This window comes from Bubalus kerabau, chromosome 3, assembly GCF_029407905.1.
Source record: "Bubalus kerabau isolate K-KA32 ecotype Philippines breed swamp buffalo chromosome 3, PCC_UOA_SB_1v2, whole genome shotgun sequence".
Classification (NCBI taxonomy): Eukaryota; Metazoa; Chordata; class Mammalia; order Artiodactyla; family Bovidae; genus Bubalus; species Bubalus kerabau.
Window position 1 is genome coordinate 84,381,680 of NC_073626.1, and position 25,802 is coordinate 84,407,481.

General features: G+C 36.0%; 1 long non-coding RNA gene across 1 annotated transcript; it reads right to left on the reverse strand.

Annotated features, from left to right (window-relative positions):
• Positions 1 to 882: 882 nt before the first annotated feature.
• Positions 883 to 25,069, reverse strand: LOC129647704 (uncharacterized). Its single transcript, XR_008712449.1, has 3 exons — positions 24,916 to 25,069; positions 1,983 to 2,071; positions 883 to 1,164 (listed from the first exon to the last, which is right to left on the reverse strand). It is a non-coding gene; the product is annotated as an uncharacterized LOC129647704 (long non-coding RNA).
• Between the last annotated feature and the right edge of the window lie 733 nt (positions 25,070 to 25,802).

A 25,802-nucleotide genomic window follows, 5' to 3' on the forward strand; every position in this document is an offset into this window, starting at 1 on the left:
ATAAGAAAAGCTAAGTAGGCAATGCTCACCTTTGTTCTTTTCATGTGTTTGCATAACTATTTTCTACAACATTAAATTTGCAGTTGTGGCAAAAAAGAGACTTTTCTTTCTTAGAATCTCATATTACTTACTTGTATTGTACTTGAAGAGCTTTAATAAAAGGTCATTTGAATGTGGGTTGTAATGGAGCATCGCTCCCATTGGTATAAACACTCAGCATCGTTGGCTAATAAAAGCCATAATGTGAACTTATGAATAATCCCCAAATAATTCCCCCTGTGCTTTAGGATTCATTATTTGCCCTTTTAAATCTAGCCTGTCTTTTTAAATATGCATTGCTTGCATTAATAATACAATTAATTTCCCAGTAACACATCGGTTGCACAGTTCTTGAGAACAAGAACCGTATCTTATTCATTTTGAAACAACCAAAGCTTCACTCAGCCCATTGTCTTGCATATGGTAAGTCCTAAATACATTTTGAATGATGTATTCTTGGATGAGTGAGGAAAAGAAGATTCTAAAGGTAAACACTATCAAGGCAATCAAAATAAAAGATCATTACAGAGAACAGAGTAGTTGTTACCAGAAAGAACGGGGCTGGGAGGCAGTGAACAGGTAGGGGATGGGTAAGGGGGGGTCAACTGTATGATTACAGATAGAAATTAAATTTTCTACAGTAAGCATGCTATGTTGTATATAGAAGCAGAAATATAATGTACATATCCAACTTATATAATGTTATAAATCAATGTTACCTCAATAAACACACAAACAAAAATAAATAAGAATCATTAATATATTTCATTTAAAATTATTAATATTTGACACTGGGTCCCCACAATACAAAGTAGTCAGAAATTATCCACTTTCTCAAGTTATCCCATCAGAATGAACCATTTTTAACCTACATTGTAACTCAAATTTCCAAATGAATACTTTATGTTCATTTATTACTACAATCTGTTTATTATTGAATTCTTGTGTTGAACTTCGTGTTGGAGAAGACTCTTGAGAGTCCCTTGGACGGCAAGGAGATCCAACTAGTCCATCCTAAAGGAAATCAGTCCTGAATATTCATTGGAAGGACTGATGCTGAAGCTGAAACTCCAATACTTTAGCCAGCTGATGAGAAGAACTGACTCATTTGAAAAGACCCTGATGCTGGGAAAGATTGAAGACAGAAAGAGAAGGGGATGACAGAGGAGGAGATGGTTAGATGGCATCACTGAATCAGTGAACATGAGTTTGAGTCAACTCCAGAAGTTGGTGATGGATAGGGAGGCCTGGCATGCTGCAGTCCATGGGGTCGCAAAGAGTGGGACATGACTGAGTGACTGAACTGAACTGAAGCTATTTAATAAGAGCGGGCTTATTTTGCATTGCTTTTCTAGATTTATGACTGTAAACAACTTGGAAAATTCCTCACATATCCTCTTGCTCATTCACACCAACTGTCATTTTATTGAGGTCACACTTTTTGACGAAAGTAAATTTTTTTTACTGTACTTGGGAAAGTCAGGGAATGAGGTTCTAAGAATTTTAGAAGGATTGCTCTTTAGCGGTCCTAAACAATGTGTGTATATGTGTGTATGCAGTAACATAAGATACAAAAGAAATTTAAAAATTTGCTAAATAGGTATACATACCTTTACAAATTCAAAATAAAAATGTATAGGAATGCATAATGTTTATTTTTATCCTAACAGTGTTACCCTTTAAAAAAGTAAAGAAAATTTTAATAAAAAATGAATTCTATACTAAAAAAAAATTCTTGTAATTATCCCCAATTAAATAAAATGATATATTTTTAGTATAAATGAATTTCCTGAAATCTTAAAGAGATCATTTAATTATATGTATTTTATATAAGAGCATTTTTCCTTATTATCCAATTACACATTAGCAGTAACAGCATGGGGAACAGTGTTACAGTTACATCCCAGATCTGTATAACTATGAAAAGGATAATGTATACTAACCTTGAGATCTCATGAATGCCAGTATCTTCCTGAAGACGCTATGCCTCTGAAAACATCTTTTCAGTCTGTTGATATCTCCTTATTTTTTCCTTAAAAAAGAAAACATGCTTCAATATGTTATATAAGGTTATATTTTTAAGAAGTAAAGTTGACAACAAGGTGTAAATGTAACACAGAGAAAAATCAATAGGATTCTTGGAATATAAAAATAAGGTATTAAATTTAGAACTGAATGATCATACTGTATATAAATTAATGCAGAAAGAATATCCATCTTAAAAGAATGTAGTAAATTTCTAATCATTCATACGCTTTCATTCATTTGTTTACCTGTTATTCAATCAACAACTGTTACTAGGGACAAAACAATTAAAGGCACTTAATCTTAGCAATCAACATCACACTAAATTTAAATAACTTTCTAGTCTCCAGAGATTCATATCTTCAAGAAACAAAAATAAACAAGAAAACCAGCCAAAATATTGTAGCTAGATAGGTGATGAAACTCACAATAAATATTTATTAGGATTAGTGAAATAATTTAAAGAGATGATAAAATCTTGGCAGTAATTAAATGCTTTTACTTTTTCCAGACTAAAATGTATCATATACAATCACTTTTTCTAAAGAACTAACAAACTTTCCATCCTAATAAGATAAATCATTAAGTCCATATACAAATGTAAACTTTTTCCTGCAACACGATGTAGAGAAACTTGTGAACTGTGGTTCATTTGTTGTGTTTGCACAACAGCCAGAAATGAACTATCACTGATCATAGCCAGTAACAATAGCTAATGTAAAAGGACTACAAATGGATTATTGAATGAAGAAATAGACAGCAAACAACTTATGCTGATGTCATTCAAACAAGCCTAAAACTGCAAAAATCTTTGAGAAAAAAAGTTGTCTTAAGAAAATTATGTCTCTAGGAGCCTCTTTCTCTGTTTAAACTTTATGTGTATCTTCATGGATATACATTTTAAATAGCTTTAGAACACACACAACAGTAGCATAGTGTTATCAAATTGTGGTTAGAATTACAGAGTTAATAGAGATAATTGAGTTCAGTTTGCTTCTGAGAAAGCCCAGATTCAGCAGAAGAATGAGAAATTTTGGAAAGATAGATTCAAAATTCAATTTTAAGACATTTAAATGTTAAGAATATTATGCATAACATGATGACATACTGAAGACCACTAAAGCAATAATTTACATCACCTTTGCACTTATTTTGAGGAATATTTCAGAAAATAACTGTCTTCTCTGTTATGATACACATCCTAGATTGCATGTCAAGCAACTAAGAACCAACGAGCAAGCATGCCAACAGAGCTGTACCTGTTTGTAATGTGTCCATTGAATACAGACTTTAAAAACTTACCTGAAATTAAAATCAAATACTAAAAATAAATTAGATGCTGAAATGAATCTGTCTATAAATGTCATTTATAATCTCAACTCTAATTTTCTTGTTAATGAAAATGAATCCCGTATTATTTAAATGTCATTTTTATGTATTGAGGTATCATTAAGATTTTATCCTAAAAATAAAATAAATTTTTGCTTCTATAAAAAAGTGGGGAAACTTAAATATAAAAACAAATCAAGAGGGAAAAAAAAGTGGAGAAATTGCTACCTAGTTCGGTTCTCCCTATCGCACAAACAGGAGGGCTACCATATATTTGTCATGTGTAGCTAACTCTAAAGGAAAAGACTGTGTTTTTTGACTACCTGTTGGAAAAATTGAAATTTAAAGCATAATTGCATTTTACAACCAAATAAATACAAGACTTTCTGTAGTCATTTAAGGTAGTCTATAGAGTAAAGCAAAAATATTGGTGCAGAGTACATCATGAGAAATCCTGGGCTGGATGAAGTACAAGCTGGAATCAAGATTGCCGGGAGAAATATCAATAACCTCAGATATGCGGATGACACCACCCTTATGGCAGAAAGTGAAGAGGAACTAAAGAGCCACTCAATGAAAGTGAAAGAGGAGAGTGAAAAAGTTGGCTTAAAGCTCAACATTCAGAAAACAAAGATCATGGAATCTGGTCCCATCACTTCATGGGAAATAGATGGGGAAACAATGGAAACAGTGTCAGACTTTATTTTGGGGGGCTCCAAAATCACTGCAGATGGTAATTACAGCCATGAAATTAAAAGATGCTTACTTCTTGAAAGGAAAGTTATGACCAACCTAGATAGCATATTCAAAAGCAGAGACATTACTCTGCCAACAAAGGTCCATCAAGTCAAAACTATGGTTTTTCCAGTGGTCATGTATGGATGTGAGAGTTGGACTATAAAGAAAGCTGAGCGCCAAAGAATTGATGCTTTTAAACTGTGGTGTTGGAGAAGACTCTAGAGAGTCCCTTGGATTTCAAGGAAATCCAACCAGTCCATCCTAATGGAGATCAGTCCTGAGTGTTCATTGGAAGGACTGATGTTGAAGCTGAAGCTTCAATACTTTGGCCACCTGATGCGAAGAACTGACTCATTTGAAAAGACCCTGATGTTGGGAAAGATTGAAGGTGGGAGGAGAAGGGGACAACAGAGGATGGAATGGTTGGATGGCATCACTGACTCAATAGACATGGGTTTGAGTCAACTCCAGGAGTTGGTGATGGCCAGTGAGGCCTGGCATGCTGCTGTCCATGGGAGTTACAAAGAGTCAGACACGACTGAGCAACTGAACTGAACCGAAGTGAAAATTACATACCTGTAATTAACCTATAATTCAGACTGAGGCTAAGGAACCCTCCGTGATGGGAAAAAAAAAAAAAAAAATGGACTCAAACTCTGATCTGTTTGAAGGTTAAGAATGTAAAAGTAAATTTGATGGGCAGGATTGATCCTAACTCAGGTCAGTCAAGTTCCTGAGAGGAAGTCATCACAAAAGTAAAATAATTTTAGAAGAATAAGTCATATTCAATGTCATGTTCTAAGACCTGGAGATATGAGAATCAACACCAGTTCTGGGCACAGTGTGCAGTGGCTGAATCTGGAAACAATTCCAGTTCAGTACCTTGGCTCTCTGGATGTGACTAGGAGACACCGGCTGCGTGAGACTGTGTGAAGAAGTGTGTGTCCACAAGTGAGAAAGAATGTCAAGAGGGGTGGAGCTAGGATCCATCAATCAATAGCACTCACTTGAGACCCAGGCAATGTGTAGAGGAATACCACCTAGATGATATAACCCAGGAAGATGCAGAGGCTGCTGGTCTTCCTTTGGAAGCCCTGTAGGCACATCTACATTCCCACATCTATGGGAACTGCCACTTTCCTGAAATCCTATGTCTATGATGTGATCATGCCTTAAGTAGGATCCCCCCCTAGTGTAGCCTGTTATACTTTTCGTGAATGAAATTGCAATCCCATGGGCAGCCTTAAGAATGACAAGTGACATCTGGGACTGATTTGTGGATACATATAACTATCTCAGGAACTATGAAAAATATTCAAGGAGGGTGGCATTGATGGAATGGAGCATGTATACTAATATAAATGTTGTGTTCATCTAAAGAACCTCAGTTTCTGCTTATGAGTTCCATGAAAAACAAACTGACATAAACCTACATTATTATTTTAAAACGTGCACCTAATACTTACAGTTCACATCTGGTCTTTCCTCATACCTGGGGTTCAATTGAGAAATTCTCTGAGAACCGTTTTTTATTTACAGAAAGTTTTGCAATATTGCAGGGGGAAGGTGAATACCACCTCTTCTAGTTCTAGGCCCTGTGGCTTCTTGGTTGCCCATACATATTACTGTAAATCAGCCTAAGATCCCAGAAGCCATTCGGAGTGGCAAGCGAGGGTCAAAGAATTCTCCCATATTTGTCAACATTTTCTCTAAATGGTACCTTTAGCAGGTCAGTGATGCACCAAGCTCTTGATGCATGTTTTAATCAATAGCCATGCTAGACTTCACTGAGGTCATTGAAGGTCACATCTCAGTGGTAGCCTTGACTGAGCTATAAGATCAGTTTGTGTTGTTTTTAGTGGGTGATTCAGTGCTTAGATAGGATGAGATATAACTTGCTTATAACACTCTTTTAACTTGCTCCCATCCTTAAAATTTTTATTTTTCTTGCAATTGTGTGGGGATTTTTCAAACTAAGCTTGTTTCTCCAAGGATCACAGAGTTTGAGATCCTCAAGTTGATCACGTCTACATATCTAGGAGCCTGGCTTATATCACAGTTTCAATATGTCAAAAGGAAATATTCTATGAACACAAGTGAAGAAATGTGAATTGTCTTTTCTGTGCTTCTAAGGTAATAATACAACTTGTAAGTTTGGTGCAACAGTTTAGTTACATTTGCAACTGCATCTCAAAACACAGTATTGTGTATTTAATATACCTGCAACCAGCAAAAGCATCTTTCACTCTGAAGGACAACTTCCTGGACAAAGGAATCTAGCAGGAAACACCAATCTGTCATATACAGTTTGGCCCTCTTTTTTTTAAAGACAATAAAATACCACTGAAAATCACATTGACTCTATTTAGATTTATTTTTTAAGTAACAATACCACTTCAATTTTGTACCTACATACACCTGATAAAGTACAATTATCAAAATACATGTAGCCTTAATCCATTTTTCCTAACATGTGCTGAACTATAGTGAACAGTATCATATGACCAAAGAACTTTCTAAGATTATAATAGTATTTAGTCATTCTATTTCAGTAAAAGTGGGCAAGAGTTACTGAAACAAATTAAATCAGTCCTAGTTAGGATATTTATATATCAGGTTCACCATGGGATTCTTCCACTCAATCAGCTGTGCTCTCAAGCGTACAAAACAAATCTCTGAAATAGTTCAGATAGATCTCTATTTAAAGAATGGGGAAAGACATAACTATAATTACTAGGAATTTGCAAGAGCCAAAATAAAATTTGGGTGAAAATTTAGGTAAAAATTAAAAAACCCAAAGAAGTAGATAAATTCCAAGAAAATTGTAAGTTAGCAAGACTGACCTAAGAACAGGTGCAAACTTGACTTGGCAGATTATCATAAAAGAGATTGAAAATATTTTGCAGATTCCACCATCACAAGAGCAGATAGCATCAATAGGGTGCAGGGAAGCCTTAAAGAATCTTTACAGTAAAAGTCTCCAATAAATCATACACTTCATCAACAAGAAAGTTTCTTGACCTCTACATATTTTTTTCTCATCCCACTCACATTCACATTTCCCCACTTACTGAATTTAGGGTCCATTATTCATCATTGCGGTCTCTCCCTCACATATCCACTCACCATGATGGCCTTTTCCCTTTCTTCTTCAAATAAATGTGACAAAAATGGCTAGTTAAACTCATCTCTCTTCCTACTATGAACATAGTTTCAGCCTCTCATAGCTGAACAGATGATAATGACTAGAGAAAATGTAGGCTCTTGCAAGTGGGTCTGCAGTAGCAGTGTCTGACAGTCTTGTTACATTTCCCTTATTAATTCATGCTTCAACTCTATACCACAAAAGGCATCTTTACTTCTTTTCAACTGTCCAACATTTCTTCCCATCTTTTCCAACTCAGTTTATGATATTGCTTCTAAGAAAATTGAAAAAAACCCTATTCAGTTTCCCCTTCTTACCACCATATTGTGTATACTCCTAACACTTGTACACATGGAGTCAACCTTCGATCCTGTTGTGATGGAGAAACTGTTCTTTCTCCCACCTAAGGTGATTTCCTTCTCTTAAGCTTTGGATTTCACTTTCTCTCACCAGTGCTAGGTCTTTGCCATTTTAATAATCCCCTTTCTCTTCTGCATCATCATTTCCCCCTCTTTTTACTGGATTATTTCCATTTGTCTGTGAATATGCTGTAATGTCTCCAAACTTAAAAATAAAGTCCCATTCCATCAGTTTCCCCATCTCACTATCACCTATTTCTCTACTCCATTTGTAGCAACTTCCCAAAGGAAGGTATTTTCTGTTTCTCAGATGTAATTTTACATTGAACTCCCCCAAATTAGGCTTAATTTTCGCAGTTCCATTGAAATAACATTTATAAAGGTTATCAGTGAGCTTGAATATTACCAAATCCAATGGTAAATTGTCAGTCATTTTTTTTCCTTAATATCTCAAGAGAGCTTGACTCAGATTTCCTGTATTGACCTCTTCCTTTACGTGGTTTGTAGGATACCACACATAAGGTAGGATTTTCTCTTCATTTGCTGCCCTTTCTTAACTTCTCTGTCTGATTTCTTCCATTATACCTAACCTCTAAAGCCTCTTGTGAATTGAACTTTGAGACTCTTCTATGTGACTCTAGCAAAGCAGACCTGGTCCTATGTCTTTAAATGCTACTATTTATTCGTGAATCCCAAATGTAGATATGTAGCCTGAACCTCTTCTCTGAGCTTTAGATTCTTATACTCACTATCTACTCTATAGGTACAGTTACATGGCTAATAGGCTTTTCAAATTTAACATATTAAAAATAGTAATAATAACAAAAGAAAGATAGAAGGAAGGAAGGGAGTAGGAAGGAAGGAAATTGAGAAGGAAGGTAACATACTCCAGGCTTCCTCCCCTTCCTCCAGTCTTTCCCATTTCACTAAGTTGCATCACCATTTACCCAATGACTGGTAATAAAAAAACTTCTTTGAGAAATGGCTAATTCTAGGATTGGGGCAGGTAAATATCAGATGAACTTGAAGGATCTTACAGTGATGAAAAGTAAGAAAGGGAAGGAAAAAAAGAGGCACAATCATGTCAGAAGGACATAAGAACTGACCCAAAAGAACTCTCAGCGGTCAACGTTGGAATAATTTAAGCAAGAAAAATTAATGACAGTATTAGATTATAACCCAAAGAATAAAATAAATATCTATGAGTCAATACTGATATAAATAAATGACTGAATCAATGAATAGGGGAGAAGGAACAAATCTCCCTTACATTAAACAAATTGTGTGATATGATATTTATGACTTCACATAAAAATGCATATGTGTCTGCATAATAGAAAATTATTCAACAAAACCAATTTTGAAGCACAGAACGGTTTTTAGATATTGGGTCCACATTTTTTTTTCAAGCAGAAACCAACTTTTAAATATAAAATTAATTGAAGGGCTCTTAAATTTACAGAGAAAATAGAGAAAGGCTGCTAGAATTGATCAGATTCCCAGGAAGTGCTTAAATTCTTACAGATGGTCCTAGGAACACAGTTAAATTACAGACTATGTTAGTCAGTGTACTTTCATGCTCAGTTGCAGAAAATAGAAATCAAACCTAAAAAAAGAAAAAGCAGCATCCACTGACAGGAATGAAAGAGGAAGATCTTTACAGCATTTGTTCCCTCCACTTTCAGTTAATGAAGCAGTCTATAGTATCTACGTTAATTATTTAGATTCTTTCTCATGGAAACCACGCAGGGTTACTATTCTGCAGGGTAGGAATGCCAAAATAAAGTCTCGAAGGCTTGCTCGCACTGCCCTGATAACTTCCATTCTCTCAAAAGAAATGAGAAAAAAACCCACCAATTTGTTACATAAGAATGTGTCCTTATCTTCTCTGCCACTATAAAATGTAAGAAGCCTCACCAATATTTCCCTGTAGAAAGTGCCCAGAACCTAGTTAGTACTTAATGTTTTTACATATTTTTTCCACATTTCAGAAGCAATGCATGTAGTGGCAGACAGATATGGGGGATATATAATTATGTAATTAATCTGTCCCCAAATCGGTCTGCTTGTAACATGAAGGAGCACACCCTGCTAATGTCAGGTATAATGTGAGGATGAAGAAAAGAGGGATACAGTCTAGATATTATATGAGAAAATTTTGTTACAGATCTATCTCTTGATACACTTCATGATAGATGACTTAATAATAAAGAGATTTTACCATAAAGTGAACAATGAATGAAACTTGAGTGGAGATATTTACTAATAAGAGTAGACAAATGAAGATTCAGTGCAGTTCAAGAAAAGTATTACTGGCATGACATTGTTAGAAAAAGTGCTTAGATTCTGGAGTACCAAAAAACAGAGGTTGCCATCATTTTTATGTTTTCATCTTTCTTACTTCTGTGACTTTGGGCACATCAGTTTACTTAACATCAGTTTCTTCATCTATTAAATGGGCATATGAACTTCAATTTTGCATTTTGTAGGGAAATCAGTGGTCTCAGGTGGCATTAGTATTAAAGAACCTACCTGCCAGTGCAGGAAATGTAAGAGATGTGGGTTCAATCCCAAGGTCAGCAAGATTCCCTGGAGGAGGGCATGGCAACCCACTCCAATATTCTTGCCTAGAGAATCCCATGGATAGAGGAGCCTGGCAGGCTACATTCCAACAAGGTTGCAAAGAGTCAGACATGACTGAAGCGACTTAGCACGTGTGCACACACTCAGGGAAGTCAGTAGACAAGCAATCAGGAAATGCAATTTTCAGAGAAAGGACAGAGAATGAATACAAACGAGTACATAGTTGACACACTATGAAGACATGAGCTATTTCACCACCTAAACTACTGGAGCCAGGGGTGGAAGAGACAGCTTCTTGTCTTCAAGAATATAGTGCTAGGAAGCTATGTATGTCTACATGTAGGCAGATATCTTTCATAGATCTTAAGGGAAACTCATAACCCCATATGCAGTGGGAGAAAGTAAGGCCCTCCTATAGTGAGAACAGAGCCAAGTCATGGGGGTGGGAGGATGCACTGAGGTTGTTATTTGAGCCCTAGAACCATTTTTGCCTGATATGATCTCACCCATGTCTCTCTCAGTTACATGAACTAAGATATCTCTTTTTCGTTTAAGCCAGATCGCATAGAGCTTTTTTCACAAGCAATAAAAAGTCCGGACTAACATAACCATGACTATTAACTGAATATTTTAAAGAAGTGCTAGGACAAATGCCAAGTATTACCAGTAAGAAATGCAATTAAAAAACGGATATAGTTATTTATTACCAGTAAGAGAAATTAAGTGAAAGTGATTGTGTTGATAGGTCCTCAGTTAACGTCATATTTTAAATTAGAGAATTTAAATACCAAAATAAAAAAAGAAGGAAAGAAATCTAAAAAAGGAAATTTCTTCCAGCTTTTTAAGATAGAAGAACTAGTTGATTTCTCTGATTTGTGCCTGGTAAGCAGACTACAAAAAAATGCAGATCAATACCAGATGGAGGCTATCAAAACAAAAAATGGCCACAAAGAAACAAAAATGTATTTAAAATTAATCTGCAGCTACAATACGTGGGCTTCTAAACAGAGCAGTTTTATTTCCTTTTATCATACCCCAATGTTGAAGACTTTATAAATAAAGTGGATGATTCATCCTTTAACCCATTTGCAGAACAGATAAAGGAGACTCAACAAACCATTATATCTATTTATTTGTATTAAAAACTAATATTTCTAGCTTTTCCTTCTTTCACATTAAGCAATGTCTATACTTTATCTTTTTACTATTCCCCTGATTTAACTGATTTAATCACTTTGTCCTCATGAAAGTGAAAGTCAGTCAGTCGTGTCCAACTCTGCGACCCAATTGACTATAGAGTCCCTGGAATTCTCCAGGCCAGAATACAGGAGTGGGTAGCCTTTCCCTTCTCCAGGGGATCTTCCTAGCCCAGGGATCGAAGATAGGTCTCCCACATTGCAGGCAGATTCTTTACCAGCTGAGCCACCTGCTAAGTTGCTTCAGTCGTGTCCGACTCTGTGCGACCCCATAGACGGCAGCCCACCAGGCTCCCCTGGTCCCTGGGATTCTCCAGGCAAGAACACTGGAGTGGGTTGCCATTTCCTTCTCCAATGCACGAAAGTGAAAAGGAAGTCGCTCAGTCGTGTCCGACTCTTAGCGACCCCATGGACTGCAGCCCACCAGGCTCCTCTGTCCATGGGATTTTCCAGGCAAGAGTACCGGAGTGGGGTGCCATCGCCTTCTCCATATATATATATATATATATACACATACACCATAACTTCTTTATTCATCCATCCATTAATGGGCACAGGTTGACTATTGCAAATAATGCTGCAGTGAACATAAAGGGTGTAATATTTTTTTTTAAAGATATGACTTTATTTCCTTTGGGCATTTACCCAGAAGTGGCAATATGGTTTTAATTTTTTGAGGAACCTCATATTGTTTTCCATAGGTTCCTGGAAACCTATGGAAAATAATTTACATTCCTAAATGTACCAATTTACATTCCAATGTAATGTAAATTACACTGGACTGTACCAGTTTACATTCCTACCAGTAGTGTACAAGGGTTTCTTTTCTCCACATTCCCCCCAACATTTTCTATCTCTTGTCTTTTTGATATCAGCTATTCTAACAAGTGTGAGGTGATTTCTCATTGTCATTTTGATTTGCGTTTCCTTGATGATTACTGAAGTTGAGCATCTTTTCATGAACTTGTTGGTCCTTATATGTCTAGAAAAATTCTATTCCATCCTTCGCCCATTTTTTTAATGGATCATTTATTATTCAGTTTCATGAGTTTCTTATATATTTTGGGTAGTAACTCCTTATCAGATATATTATTTGCAAATACTTTCTCCTTTCCATAGATTGCTTTTCATTTTGTTGATCATTTTATTTGCTGTGCAGAGCTTTTTAGTTTGGTATAGTATTACTTGTTGATTTTTGTTTATGTTGCCTGTGCTTTTAGTGTCATATTCAAAAAATTCATTGCCAAGACGAACATCAGAGAGATTTTCCCATATGTTTTCCTTTAGGAGTTTTGCAGTTTCACCTTACATTTAAACCTTAGATCCATTTCAAGTTAATTTTTGTGAATTGTATATGACAGGGGTCCAGTATCTTTATTGTTATGTGAATATACAGTTTTTTCAGTATCATTTACTTAAAATGATACTTTAAATGACTATCCTTTCTTAATTGAGTGTTTTTGACTCCCTTGTAAAATATTAGTTGGCCAAACATGCCTGAGTTTATCTTAGGGGTGTTTAATCTGTTCCATTGTTCTGTGTTTTTATCCTAGTATCATAGTGCTTTAACTAGTATGGTTTTGTAATATAGTTTGAAATCAGGATAAGTGATGCTTTCAGCTTTGTTTTCTTTCAATGGAACATTTTTAAGTGGATTTTTAAAATAACCTTGAACATTTTTAAGGACCTCTTGTGTTCATGCATGTTAAGTTGCTTCAGTCATGTCTGACTCTTTGCGACTGCACCGACTGTAGCTCACCAGGCTCTTCTGTCCACGGGATTCTCCAGGCAAGAATACTGACGTGAGTTGCCTCGTCCTCTGTACTCGCAGCTGGATTCTTTACCACTAGCCCCACCTGGGAAGCACATTTTATTTAAAGTAGACTCAAAGGTGGGCTTCCATGATAGCTCAGTTGGTAAAGAATCCACCTGCAATGCAGGAGACTCTGGCTTGATTCTTGGGTTGGGAAGATCTGCTGGAGAAGGGATAGGCTACCCACTCCAGTTTTCTTGGGCTTCCTTTATGGCTCAGCTGGTAAAGAATCTGCCTGTAATGTGGGAGACCTGGGTTTGATCCCTGGGTTGGGAAGATCCTCTGAAGAAGGGAAAGGCTACCTACTCCAGTATTCTGACCTAGAGAATGCCATGGACTGTATAGTCCTTGGGGTCACAAAGAGTCAGACACCACTAAGTGACTTTCACTTTCATACACAAGGCAACAATGATTTTAATATTAAGAAAAATATTTTTTAGCTCATCATATTAGAAGTTTGAATAAAAATTGGATTATTTTTCAAAGTCTCTAATAGGTATAAAAATATTTTTAAAACTTAGAGACTCAGCAAAAAAATGCACTGCAAGAAGAAATGCACAAAACTCTTCTGTGGGTAGAATGACAGTTAAATATGGAAAGATATCTGGTATTCCTGGAATGGAATTGTAAAGATGTCAATTTGCCTTGTGGCTCAAATTAACCTATAAATGTAATGTAACTCCAATGGCATAGCACGTAATGTAACTCCAATGCCATGGTTTGTTTCGTAGTTTGACAATTCTTATAAAATTCAAATAATAATTATGTGAGAATAACTAATATGCAGAGTATATCATGAGAAATGCTGGGCTGGATGAAGCACAAGGTGGAATCAAGATTGATGGGAGAAATATCAATAACCTCAGATATGCAGATGACACCACACTTATGGCAGAAAGCGAAGAACTAAAGAACCTCTTGATAAAAGTGAAAGAAGAGAGTGAAAAAGTTGGCTTAAAACTCAACATTCAGAAAACTAAGATCATGGCATCTGGTCCCATCACTTCATGGCAACTAGATGGGGAAAGAGCGGAAAGAGTGGCTGACTTTATTTTTTTAGGCTCCAAAATCACTGCAGATGGTGTCTGCAGCCATGAAATTAACAGATGCTTGCTCCTTGGAAGAAAAGTTATGACCAAGCTAGACAGCATATTAAAAAACAAAGACACTACTTTGCCAACAAAGGTCCATCTATTCAAAGCTATGGTTTTTCAGTGGTCATGTATGGATGTGAGAGTTGGACTATAAAGAAAGAAAGCACCGAAGAATTGATGCTTTGAACTGTGGTGTTGGAGAAGACTCTTGAGAGTCCCTTGGACTGCAAGAGATCCAATAGTCCATCCTAAAGGAAATCAGTCCTGAATACTCTGGAAGGACTGATGCTGAAGCTGAAACTCCAATACTTTGGCCACTTGATGCAGGAGAAGAAGGGGATGAAAGAGGATGAGATGGTTGGATGGCATCACTGACTCAATGGACACGAGTCTAAGTAAACTCTGGGAGTTGTTGACAGACAGGGAGGCCTGGTGTGCTGCAGTCCACTGAGTTGCAGAGTTGGACATGACTGAGTGACTGAACTGAACTGAACTGAACTAATAGAGTTCTTACAGAGTATAATAATATACTGTGTTTCTGTTTATAGTAGTGAGTTATGGAAAATTGGGAACTCTTATGTGAGATAAAACTTACTACAGAGTCAGTATTGTTGGTTTAGGCATAGCCATCTAGATGATGAAATGGAAAATTATAGACACTGATCCTACTGTATATTAGAATTTGGTTCAAGAGGAGGACAGACCTTCAAATAGCAAATATTATATTACTCAATATATGATTTTAGAAAAACTGAAAAAAATTGTCTATTTTACACAGTATGCCATCACAATTTTCAATTGATCCAATGATCTAAATTTTTAATAGAAATCTGTAAAAGTTTTAGAGGAGATTATTTGTATGCAATTAATCTTGGGAGCTGAGATCTTAACATTTCTTAAAAGCCAAATCCATGAGTATATTTGTCCACATAACACAGTTCTGTGGCAAACATAAACAGAGTTGAAAGACCAGTGACAAAATAGGAAGGATATTATCACATAAATGTTAATGTAATAATACTTAATATAAAATAATGAAAGAGAAAATCATGATAAAAAAGAACTAAAGTAGACCACTTATACACACAAAAAAGGGTAAATAAATAACGTAAATAATTTGCTTTCTACTATTCAGAGAAATTCAAGTGAAAGCATTAAGGAAATATGAGTCTTTACCTACCAAATTGGCCAGGTATATATATATGCACAGAGAGAGAAAAAAAAATGCCTAGTTAGTCTGGTAACTAACTAGGGGGATTACTTTAGTTACTAGAAGTGAGCACATGAATTGGTAAAGCTTTCTGGAGGGCAATTAAAATGATACGTTTGAACTATGATTTCTATTTTAGGGAAAAAATTATAAGCATGTTATAGCAGCAGTAATTGTATTAGTGAAAAATTCTAGAAAGCTATTGTAATGAATGGAGACACTAAGTCTTAAACTAAAATAAATTAATATAAATTGAGAAAACATATAATCGTGAAATATTGAGAAATATATAGATAATTTAAATTACCCATGCCACTATTCAGAGAAAACTTAAGATTTTCTGTTTCTATAGAAAAATACAATGGACATGAACTTGGGCAAACTTAGGGAGATGGTGACGGACAGAAAGGCCTGGTGTGCTGGAGTCGGAATTGCAAAGTGTCAGACACGACTGGGTGACTGAACAACAGCAACAATAGAAAATATGTGTTTCCCTTTCTGTTTCTAGATCTTATTGCTTTCATACCTCATGTGTGATATATTACAAATCGGATGAATCTGCAAAATAATTTTGCAATTAATGTGAAGTATTTATTAATTTGAATATATTTTTATGTCAATGGATACATTTGTTCAATTCTTTTTAGTGGCCACATGGTAATCTATTGTATCAGTGTTCCATATATTATTTAAACAATTGCATAGTATATAGTTTCTTTAAAATTTTTCACTGTAGGGAAAATATTGCAAAAATTAAAGCTAAATTTTTTAATATTTATTTTTAAGTAATAAACTTTAAATATATTTATTAAAAATGTCAGTGTTCTCATCTTAAAATATTGAATTCTGATATTGATATTAATAAATTTAAAACTATGTAGGAAGTTTGGAAAGTGATTTCATTTATACTGACAATATTATATGCATAGTTGGAAACTTCATGAACATCTGATATAAAAACATTTTTCACATGGGTCTGTACCCATTGAAGAAGACCCTAAATTGTATCCAGCAATCTTAATCATTGGGTTAGCCTAAAAGATCACTCGGGTTTTCCTGTAATATCTTATGGGATAACCTGAATGAACTTTTTTGGCCAACCCAATAATTTCTATACAGTTAGCCTGTTTTAGTTCACTCATTTCACATTTAAGATGACAGAAATCATTTGATCAATTAAGACATGTACGTTTTAGAAAAAGTCATGAACATACCAAACAAAAATAAATTTATTTAGGACCATGTATTAAAAGAATCAAAATAATTGGGGAATTACTTGGTGACCTAGTGGTTAGGACTGGGTGCATTCACTGCTGTGACAGGGGTTTGATCCTTAGTTGGGGAGTTAAGATCTCATAAACCACTGAGTGTGGTCAAAAAAAAAGCAGCCTCTGGAAAATAAATTCTATAATGAAACTCAAAATAATATTAATGATAATAATAATTTATTTAAAACATCTAGTACAATACTTGGCAAATGGCAATGCTTAATAAAGCTTGCTATTATGATTATTAACATTAAGTAATGTGGGGAACATATGGTTGTGAGAGCTGGTCTGTAAAGAAGATAGAATGCCAAAGACTTGATGCCCTTGAAATGCGGTGCTACAGAAGACTCCTGAAAGTCCCTTGGACAGCAAGGAGATCAAACCAGTCAATCTTTAGGGAGATAAACCCTGAATATTCACTGGAAGGACTGATACTGAAATTGAAGGTCCAGTATTCTGGTCTTCTGATGAACAAATGACTCATTGGGAAAGTCCCTGATGCTGGAAAAGATAGGGGGCAGAAGGAGTAGAGGGCATCAGAAGATAAGATGGCTGGAAGGCATCACTGATGTCATGAGCATGAACTTGGGCAAACTCCAGGAGATGGTGTGGGACAGGGAAGCCTAGTGTGCTGAAGTCCATTGGCTCACAAAGAGTTGGACACAACTGGGCAACTGAACAGCAACAACAACAATGTGGGGGAAATAAAAGACACAGTTCTTAACATCAAGGAACTTAAAATATTGCAATTATAAATTCCAACAGTTTCCATATTCTAGCTGCAAAACTAGTGAATGCTAAAAAAAGTAAGAGTTGCTCTGCTGAAAATAACAATTCTTATTTAGGTTGTTATCCTGAATTTCATTCATTCTTTAATTTATCATCAAAATATCTCATTTTGAGAGGACTTTTAAAATATATACGCTTCTTTGTTAGTATCTGTAAATTTTAGTTAAGTTTACTCCTTGATTTGCTTTTGCAGTTCCTCTAGCTTTATGCATATATTTTTTTTTAAATCTAGGCCAAATACATGATATATGTTTTATGCAGCCATGATCTTAGCATAGTATTTTAGTACTGATTAATGACCATCATAATAGTTAGATTAATCATCAATTCTGTTAGTAAGTAAAAAGTTCTAAAAGTGAGTGTGTGTATGTGTGTCTAGAATTATGAATGTATATATCTGAAATATGTACTACTCTAAGCCAACATAATGGTTGCCATAGAAACAGCAAACAGCAAAAACTCACAGCTGACATAGCAAGAAGATAAGGGGCAACACTTTTGGAGAAATTGTGAAATACAACAGGCTAAAAAGTTAGAAAAATTAACTGTGTTTAAAATTAATAGTCTTTATTTCTTCCAAACAAGTTTCCTCAAAGATGGAATTAAATACCCCAAATGCTGGGATTGTTAAGATTCAAAATATATACATTTTTTTTAATGTAGAAAACTGTAGGCATTAGTGCAAATTTTAAAATGAAATATGTTAAGTAGTCTTCATGAATAAAGTAATTTATTAATATTATTTAAAACTAAAATATGTACAATTTTTATATCCACTAACATTATCATTGAGCCTAAAAATATATACTACTGAATGCATTTCAGCCTCCAAACATCACAATTAGTGGGACCCACTATTGTAATTCAGCCAGAAATATCTAGTGCTTTTAGTATTTGGTGAAGCAGTCTTTACCAGCTTTCACAGTGCTTTGATAATCATTTTGATAGAATTTGTTTTTAGGTTTTCATTTCTATTTTTTGTCATGCTAAGACCACTGCAGATATCCATGAAGGATCTTAAAATGATTTAATAGTTCATTATATAAATCAAATTTCATAATATTTCATACAGATTTCTAGAGTTATAAATTACATAAATCTTTATTACCACTCCATTATTATAATACTTGTGAGATGAGATAAAACCAAATGCAAAAAATTGAGTATCCATTTCAATTTTATCTCACTACAAATACCTCCCTACCTGAAAATAAACACCATTCAAAGAAAATGCCTTTCTAGTTTTTAAGTATTGATCCTTGGTTGAAAATAAAATATTTATGTTTTGCTATATTTATTATGATTGCCCTTTCTTCATTATGCTTAAAAACTGTCATTTTAACCTTAATCTAATTCTCAATAGAATCAGTAAATTTCAGACATTTAACTATTATAGTTCATGCCAGATCACTGCAGCTGAACATATAAAACATATGGTACAACAATTCTGTGGCCCTAACACATTCCCAGTTTATTTCCAAACGGTTCAGACAAAAAAGAAGAAACATAAAAAAAAAAAAAAAAAAAAGAAGAAGCAACATTTTCAAAGTACAAACAAGTTCTTTTCAGAATGAAATGGTTAAATATTGCAGCCAATTCAGAAATAGCAACTGGCTTTTTTTTTTTTTTTTTTTTTTAAGCAGAACCAGGTTTAATTCTTTTTTGCATTCACATGCACACAAATATACTTCCCTCGAGCTGTCAGAAAGCATCAGATTGCCTGATTTGCATGATGAATTTTAAAATCTTTTGAGAAACACAAGGACATTTGCTTCAGGCACTATGATTTTATCATCACCATCATAAACAACAAGTAGAATGCCAGTCAACCTCTGGTGATAGAACCAAAGCCAAAAGGTCTTAAGACTTTGAATGGTTAGTAGAACCATTGTTAATAGAATGATTAGTAGAATTTTAATCACCTAAATTCATGTGGATCCATTTTTCAAGTCACAATATTTCGCAGTTCGATAGTCATCTCTTTATTGCCCATGATCACTCTGGATGACCCCAAAATCAAAGTATGATTCTTATCAAGAAACTTAAAAACTCAAATACTGTAAGAAATATTTGTAAAAAAATTATATTGTCAGACAAAAATATTATGATCAGTAATGTAAAGGTGGTGTCTTTACTATTTAATTCAACTCTAATTCTCGTACTGTTCGTGAAATACCACTACAATATCAATTGCATCTATAGATATCCTGAGTAAAAAAGAGATGTGAGAAAATGGAAGATTTTTCTATAGTTTTCTATTTTGGATTTCACGCTAATAGGGTCTTATCCCTTGAATGACGTGAGAAATAGTACATTAACACCACCAGAACTATCTTTATAATGAGCTTCTATAATACCTAACTGAGAGTTAAAACCACAAGTGATGTGCTGTTTTCCTAGATTTACTATGATATAGACATATAAAATTTCATTTGAAACTTGGTCTAATTGTGTTTTTATATTTAAAGTCAAATTTAAGTTTTTCAGGGCTTAAAACAGGCAAATATGAAAGCCAATTCTTTACCTAACCAGTAAAACAATATAATTACTGCATTTAGTCAGAAGATGTGACTGAGTCTCATTGAAATGCAAGGTAAGTGGGTTTCTGAAGTCTTGAATTATTGAACAAGTAATGTAGGGTCCTGGAGTTCAAGGGATGGAAGGGTATCATTATCTTTTTTTTCTTCAGGGAATCAAGGATGACCATTCACCCTTCTGGCAAAAATGGAATGCACAGGGTTCTATTTCTAAGTAAATCAAAGAAACTTCTATTTGTTAGCTGCTGTTGAAGATGCACACTGCAAACTGCATCTCACCTACTTTCATCGTAATATTTTCACATTATCACAAGTAGCATTATGTCACCAAGACAAACCAATTTCATTCATGTAAACATAAAACATGTTTGCTCTAAGATATTTCCATCATTGTCAGGGACACACAAAGTCTCAACAGTCTGCCCTGTCACAGAAAGAGGAAGAGGAATTGTTCATTCACACTCAAATTGAATTCTCTGTCCCGTATTTCTTTAGGCTCATTGAATTTATTCATAAACTCATCCCCGATATTGTATTACAGCCAGGAAATCATGCTTTCTATAAAAGCCAACTTTAAAAAAAAAGGCAACAGAAGATGAGGAGCCAATTACCTTCACCAAAAGATGTGCTCATTCTGTTTCTAAGAGGAGATGGCACAAAAGATAAAGCATGTCTTTGACTTGATGATTTGGGTCCTCTACTTAAATAGTGACGAAACAGACCTGTTAGAGAGCAGCACAGTCGAGAGAAAGGCCGACCCTCTAGGGATCTACAATAAAGTTCTCTGCCGCTGTCTCACATCTGGATTCTTGTCAAGTTAATCTCCCTTGGCTGCGGTCTCCGTATCTGTAAAATAAGGGCGTCTATCTAGATGTTCTCAAAGGCTCTACTAGTTCTAAAATTCTTTGAATTCAAAATGAGGGTTGTCAGTACTAATTTTTTTTTGTCTTACTCATATAAAAGATCATTGGATCCTCTAAAAAAATTAAAATGGAATTTCTTCCTCAATTGTCCAATTTTATAAAATAATCTCCAGTTTTGTACTGGAGATCAGGCTGAGAATAACCCACAGAAAACAAGAAATCCCCCCATTACTGTTACATTTCCATCTATTCTTTTTGGCCCCTCCTCCCCACTGTTTATCCCAAATCAGAGTTTTGATCACACATTCAATTACAAGTTGTTCAATGATGCCTATCTCTGTTTCCTTACAGAGGAGTATCAGTAAATATTTCCCTCAAAACCCTTGAAAATTTGCAACAAAATGCTGAAAAAGCTAATCAAACGTCGCAGCTGCTTTCTTTACTAGCCTGCCGTCTCTGTACACAGTAGATGTCTCCTTCTCCACAGACTTGTGCCATGGTGATGAAACAGAAAAGTTGGGACCAGATAGCAAAATAGTTATCAAATAGTTTATTTCATCAAAATAAAACCACTCTCCACTCAAACTTTTACCCTCCAGGGAACTGTTCAGGTGCTCATAACTAGTGCCTGACCTATAATTTTTCAAACCCCTCTAAACCACCAGAACATCACTTTCATCTGGAAAGTATCTTGAACTGCAATTGTAAGAGCGGATGGTGTTTAAACGAACATTATAGGTACTTTGTGAACTCACAAGCTATAGAAATCAATAGGCACCTTGCATAGAGAAGGCCTGAAATTGATTTTTCCAGGAGAGAGTCAATTTGTAACTTTAGGAGAAGCACAGACACCAGGGAGGGGGTTTAAGCATGCTGCAGGCTTTAAAAAAAATCGTGTGGAAAATGCTGCACTGCACTAGAGGAGGAGGATCTCAAAGAAAGAGGTTCTAGGTTGGTGGTGTTTTTCAGAAATGGCTAAAGGGGAACGAGTTGAGAAATACTAGGAGACCCTGCCATTCTCTGTGACTTGCAGAATAAGCGCTCTCAAGGGACACACAGAAGGTATTTAATAGTGTTCTGAGAGTCTTGAATTTAAATGCATACTGTTGCTTTTTGGGAGAAGGCAATGGCACCCCACTCCAGTACTCTTGCCTGGAGAATCCCATGGATGGAGGAACCTGGTAGGCTGCAGTCCATGGGGTCGCTAAGAGTCGGACACGACTGCGCGACTTCACTTTCACTTTCATGCATTGGAGGAGGAAATGGCAACCCACGCCAGTGTTCTTGCCTGGAGAATCCCAGGGACAGGGGAGCCTGGTGGGCTGCCTTCTATGGGGTCGCACAGAGTCGGACACAACCGAAGTGACTTAGCAGCAGCAGTAGCAGTTGCTTTTTGAAGGACAAGGGACTCTTTCTCTCCAGTTTTAAAAAATTTGTCTGAAATTATAAAAATAATGTATTTTGTTCTTGAAACTGGCAAGAGAGTAGATCTTAGGTTCTCACTACCACCAAAAAAGAAAAAAAGTTATTATGTGAGATGATGAAAATGTTTATTAGTTTGACTGTGGTAATCATTTCACAATGCATATGTGTATTAAAATATCATGTGCACATTGCTGCTGTTGCTGCTAAGTCGCCTCAGTCGTGTCTGATTCTGTGCAACCCCAGAGACGGCAGCCCACCAAGCTCTTCCGTCCCTGGGATTCTCCAAGCGAGAACTCTGGAGTGGGTTGCCATTTCCTCCTCCAATGTGTGAAAGTGAAAAGTGAAAGTGAAGTCGCTCAGTTGTGTCCAACTCTTCGCAACCCCATGGACTGCAGCCCACCAGGCTCCTCTGTCCATGGGATTTTCCAGGCACAGAGTACTGGAGTGGGTTGCCATTGCCTTCTCCAGTTGTGCAGATTAACTATATATAATTTTTATTTATCAAGAAAGTATAAAAATTGTCTAAAAATTAATCCATTCACCAATATAGGAGTCTAAGTATCATTTGCTTCACTGGTGGCTCAGACGGTAAAGAATCTGCCTGCAATGCAGGAGACCTGGGTTCGATCTCTGAGCCGGGAAGATCCCCTGGAAAAGGAAATGGTAACCCACTCCAGTATTCTTGCCTGGAAAATCCCATGGACGGAGGAGCCTGGTAGGGTACAGTCCATGGGGTCACAAATTGGACAAAACTGAGTGACTTCACTTTAACTTTCAAGCCTTATTCAGTGTTCAGTGCTCTTCCAGGCACCATGGATGACAGGGAGGTACTGATAAATTTCAAACAAAACGTATCCCCCAATAAATCTAACTTCCCTTTGTAACCTGAGAATCTTAGTCTCCAAACAGCTATCGTTTTCTCCCTTTGCCTGGGTGTTCCTTTATCTTCTCCCTACTCTTTTATACTTTGTACAAGTTCATTAAAACTAAGTTTTACTTTAGTCAAGAGATAAATAATACAGAGGCTAAACATTATTATAAAGTTTTACCTATTTTTATTTTAAATCCTTCTAACAGTGATGATGGAGAATTCATGAAAACCAAACGATTTTTTGAATTCTTGGAGGTTGGGGAGAAGAAGTTTAAAGATGGAATTAGAGGGGTCACATTGTATAAATGTCAGTGTGTGGAGAAGGAAATGGCAACCCACTCCAGTACTCTCACCTGGAAAATCCCATGGATGGAGGAGCCTGGTGGGCTACAGTCCTTGGGGACGCAAAGAGTTGGACATGACCGAGTGACTTCCCTTTCTTTCTTTCTTTGGTGAGCTAAAAAAAAAAAAAACCCAAACACAAATGCCCTACAAAAATAATTCTAGGAAATACTATTGTGGAAAAGAAAAAACTTCTCTTTTGTATTGTATAATTTTTACTTTTATTTAAGGAATGCACCTTTAAAAAGAAATTTATACCAGTCAGGGTGAACTTAAGGGGCTTTTACTGACTTTTTTTAGTTTTTCTTTGAATGATACTAACTCTTCTAAAAAATAATTTTAAAATCACATGGTGTTGAATGGACATGGATATGTTAGAAAAGATTTGCCTGTTTCAAAGTCTTCATATGAGCATCTGTCACAAGGAATGCAACTTAAAATGGCTACAACTTCAAGTCTGAACCTATCACACTAAATTAAATGATGCTGTTCACATTAACAGCATAGGAGAAGTATATATGTACGTATGTATGCTCAGTGACTCAGTCATGTCTGACTCTTTGCAACCCCATGGACCGTAGCCTGCCAGACTCCTCTGTCCGTGGGATTTTCCAGGTAAGAATACTGGAGTGGGTTGCTATTTCCTTCTCAAGGGGATCTTCCTGACTCAGGAATCAAACCCATGTCTCCTGTGTCTCCCGCATTGGCAGGCAGATTCTTTACTGCTGAACCACTTGGGAAGCCCATATATGTGTAGAAAGCTACATTTACTGTAGTGCATGAATCTGGCCTTTGGTTTGAGGTTAACCAGTGTTCAAACAATTACAGAATCTTAGGGTTTCCAAGGCTTTCATTTCGGAGTAGCATTCTTTTAAAAACAAACATCATTTTCTCACACTGGAAGTGAATGTTTTGTACTCAGTACTGCAAATATTCCACAACTCATTAGCCAGTATTACACGTTCAAAAGAGCTCGAGTGATTTAGATTTCAAAAGGATGGCTCTGCTTCAGAAAGCTGAAGACACACAGGGAATTATTTTCACTTGCTATTTGCTTACCTTAGTTTGGACTCATTTCTGCCTCTCATACTCACTCACTCTGCAGAGATAAACAGGAGTAGACTACTGAGAGTTAATGAACCCAAATGGTATCATGGTTTACAAATTAAGTCTGTTTTGATAAACAGCTGAGGGGCAAATATAAGCCAATGGATACAGATAAAAATTCCAAGAATCGACCATACAACACAATTTAGAGTACAATCTGAAATACAGCCTCAGATACTCACCAGTAAAATGGTTAGAAGTGGATGGATTGACGCTATCAACACTGTCACAGCTAAAAACTTCATCGTCAGATTCCTGCACAGAGGAGCAGGGTAAGGAGCCATCAATTTCCTCCAACCTCCCCTTGGAAATTCCACTGATCGCTGCAGCACTGTCACATGTAACTGTAACGAGCATGGGAACAACAGAGTACTGAAACATCTGACCACTGATTGCACAGTCTAGGTCTCCAAGTCGTTCTTTGGAGGTGGCGGGGAGGGCTGTAATTTTTTGCACCACATCTGCCAGACTATCATATCCATGCAGAAATAATTCTTTCCACAATGTTCGAAAGTATTTCTACCCTGATTCATTGCTATTTGCATTCTCATTCTGACAAGAGTATTTTGTAAGAAAAAGTCAAAATTAAAAATGTGAAATCAGAGGGCTGCATAAGGAAATATGGTTCAGCGTTTTGAAATGTCAAAACAGGAGTCAAATACATTTATTTGATTTGTTCTAGTAAATCGTGTTCTGTCATTGACAGAGCCAAGGTTCAGAACGAAATAGATCACTCACTTGCATGCTGTCATACCCAGAGCATACTGATTAGGGCATGTCTATCTTGCTTGGGATTTCTTTTTTGCTCAGGTACAAAGGCGTCTACTTTCCTGGGGCTCTTTGTCCGTCAAAAATCAAATTGGTTGCTAGGAACGGCTGTACCTACAGAATTTAGATGCCTTATTGTGTTTCCAGTCAGTTCAGCGGAGCTACAGGGAATTCTGGAATCCTGTACCATGGAGGCTGGCTGAATAAATTTTATACAGGCTAAATCACAGTCCCTAAATCTTTTGCTGGATAAAATATTAATTTGAGCCTCTTCATTCTTTGTATCAACATGGTCACTGAA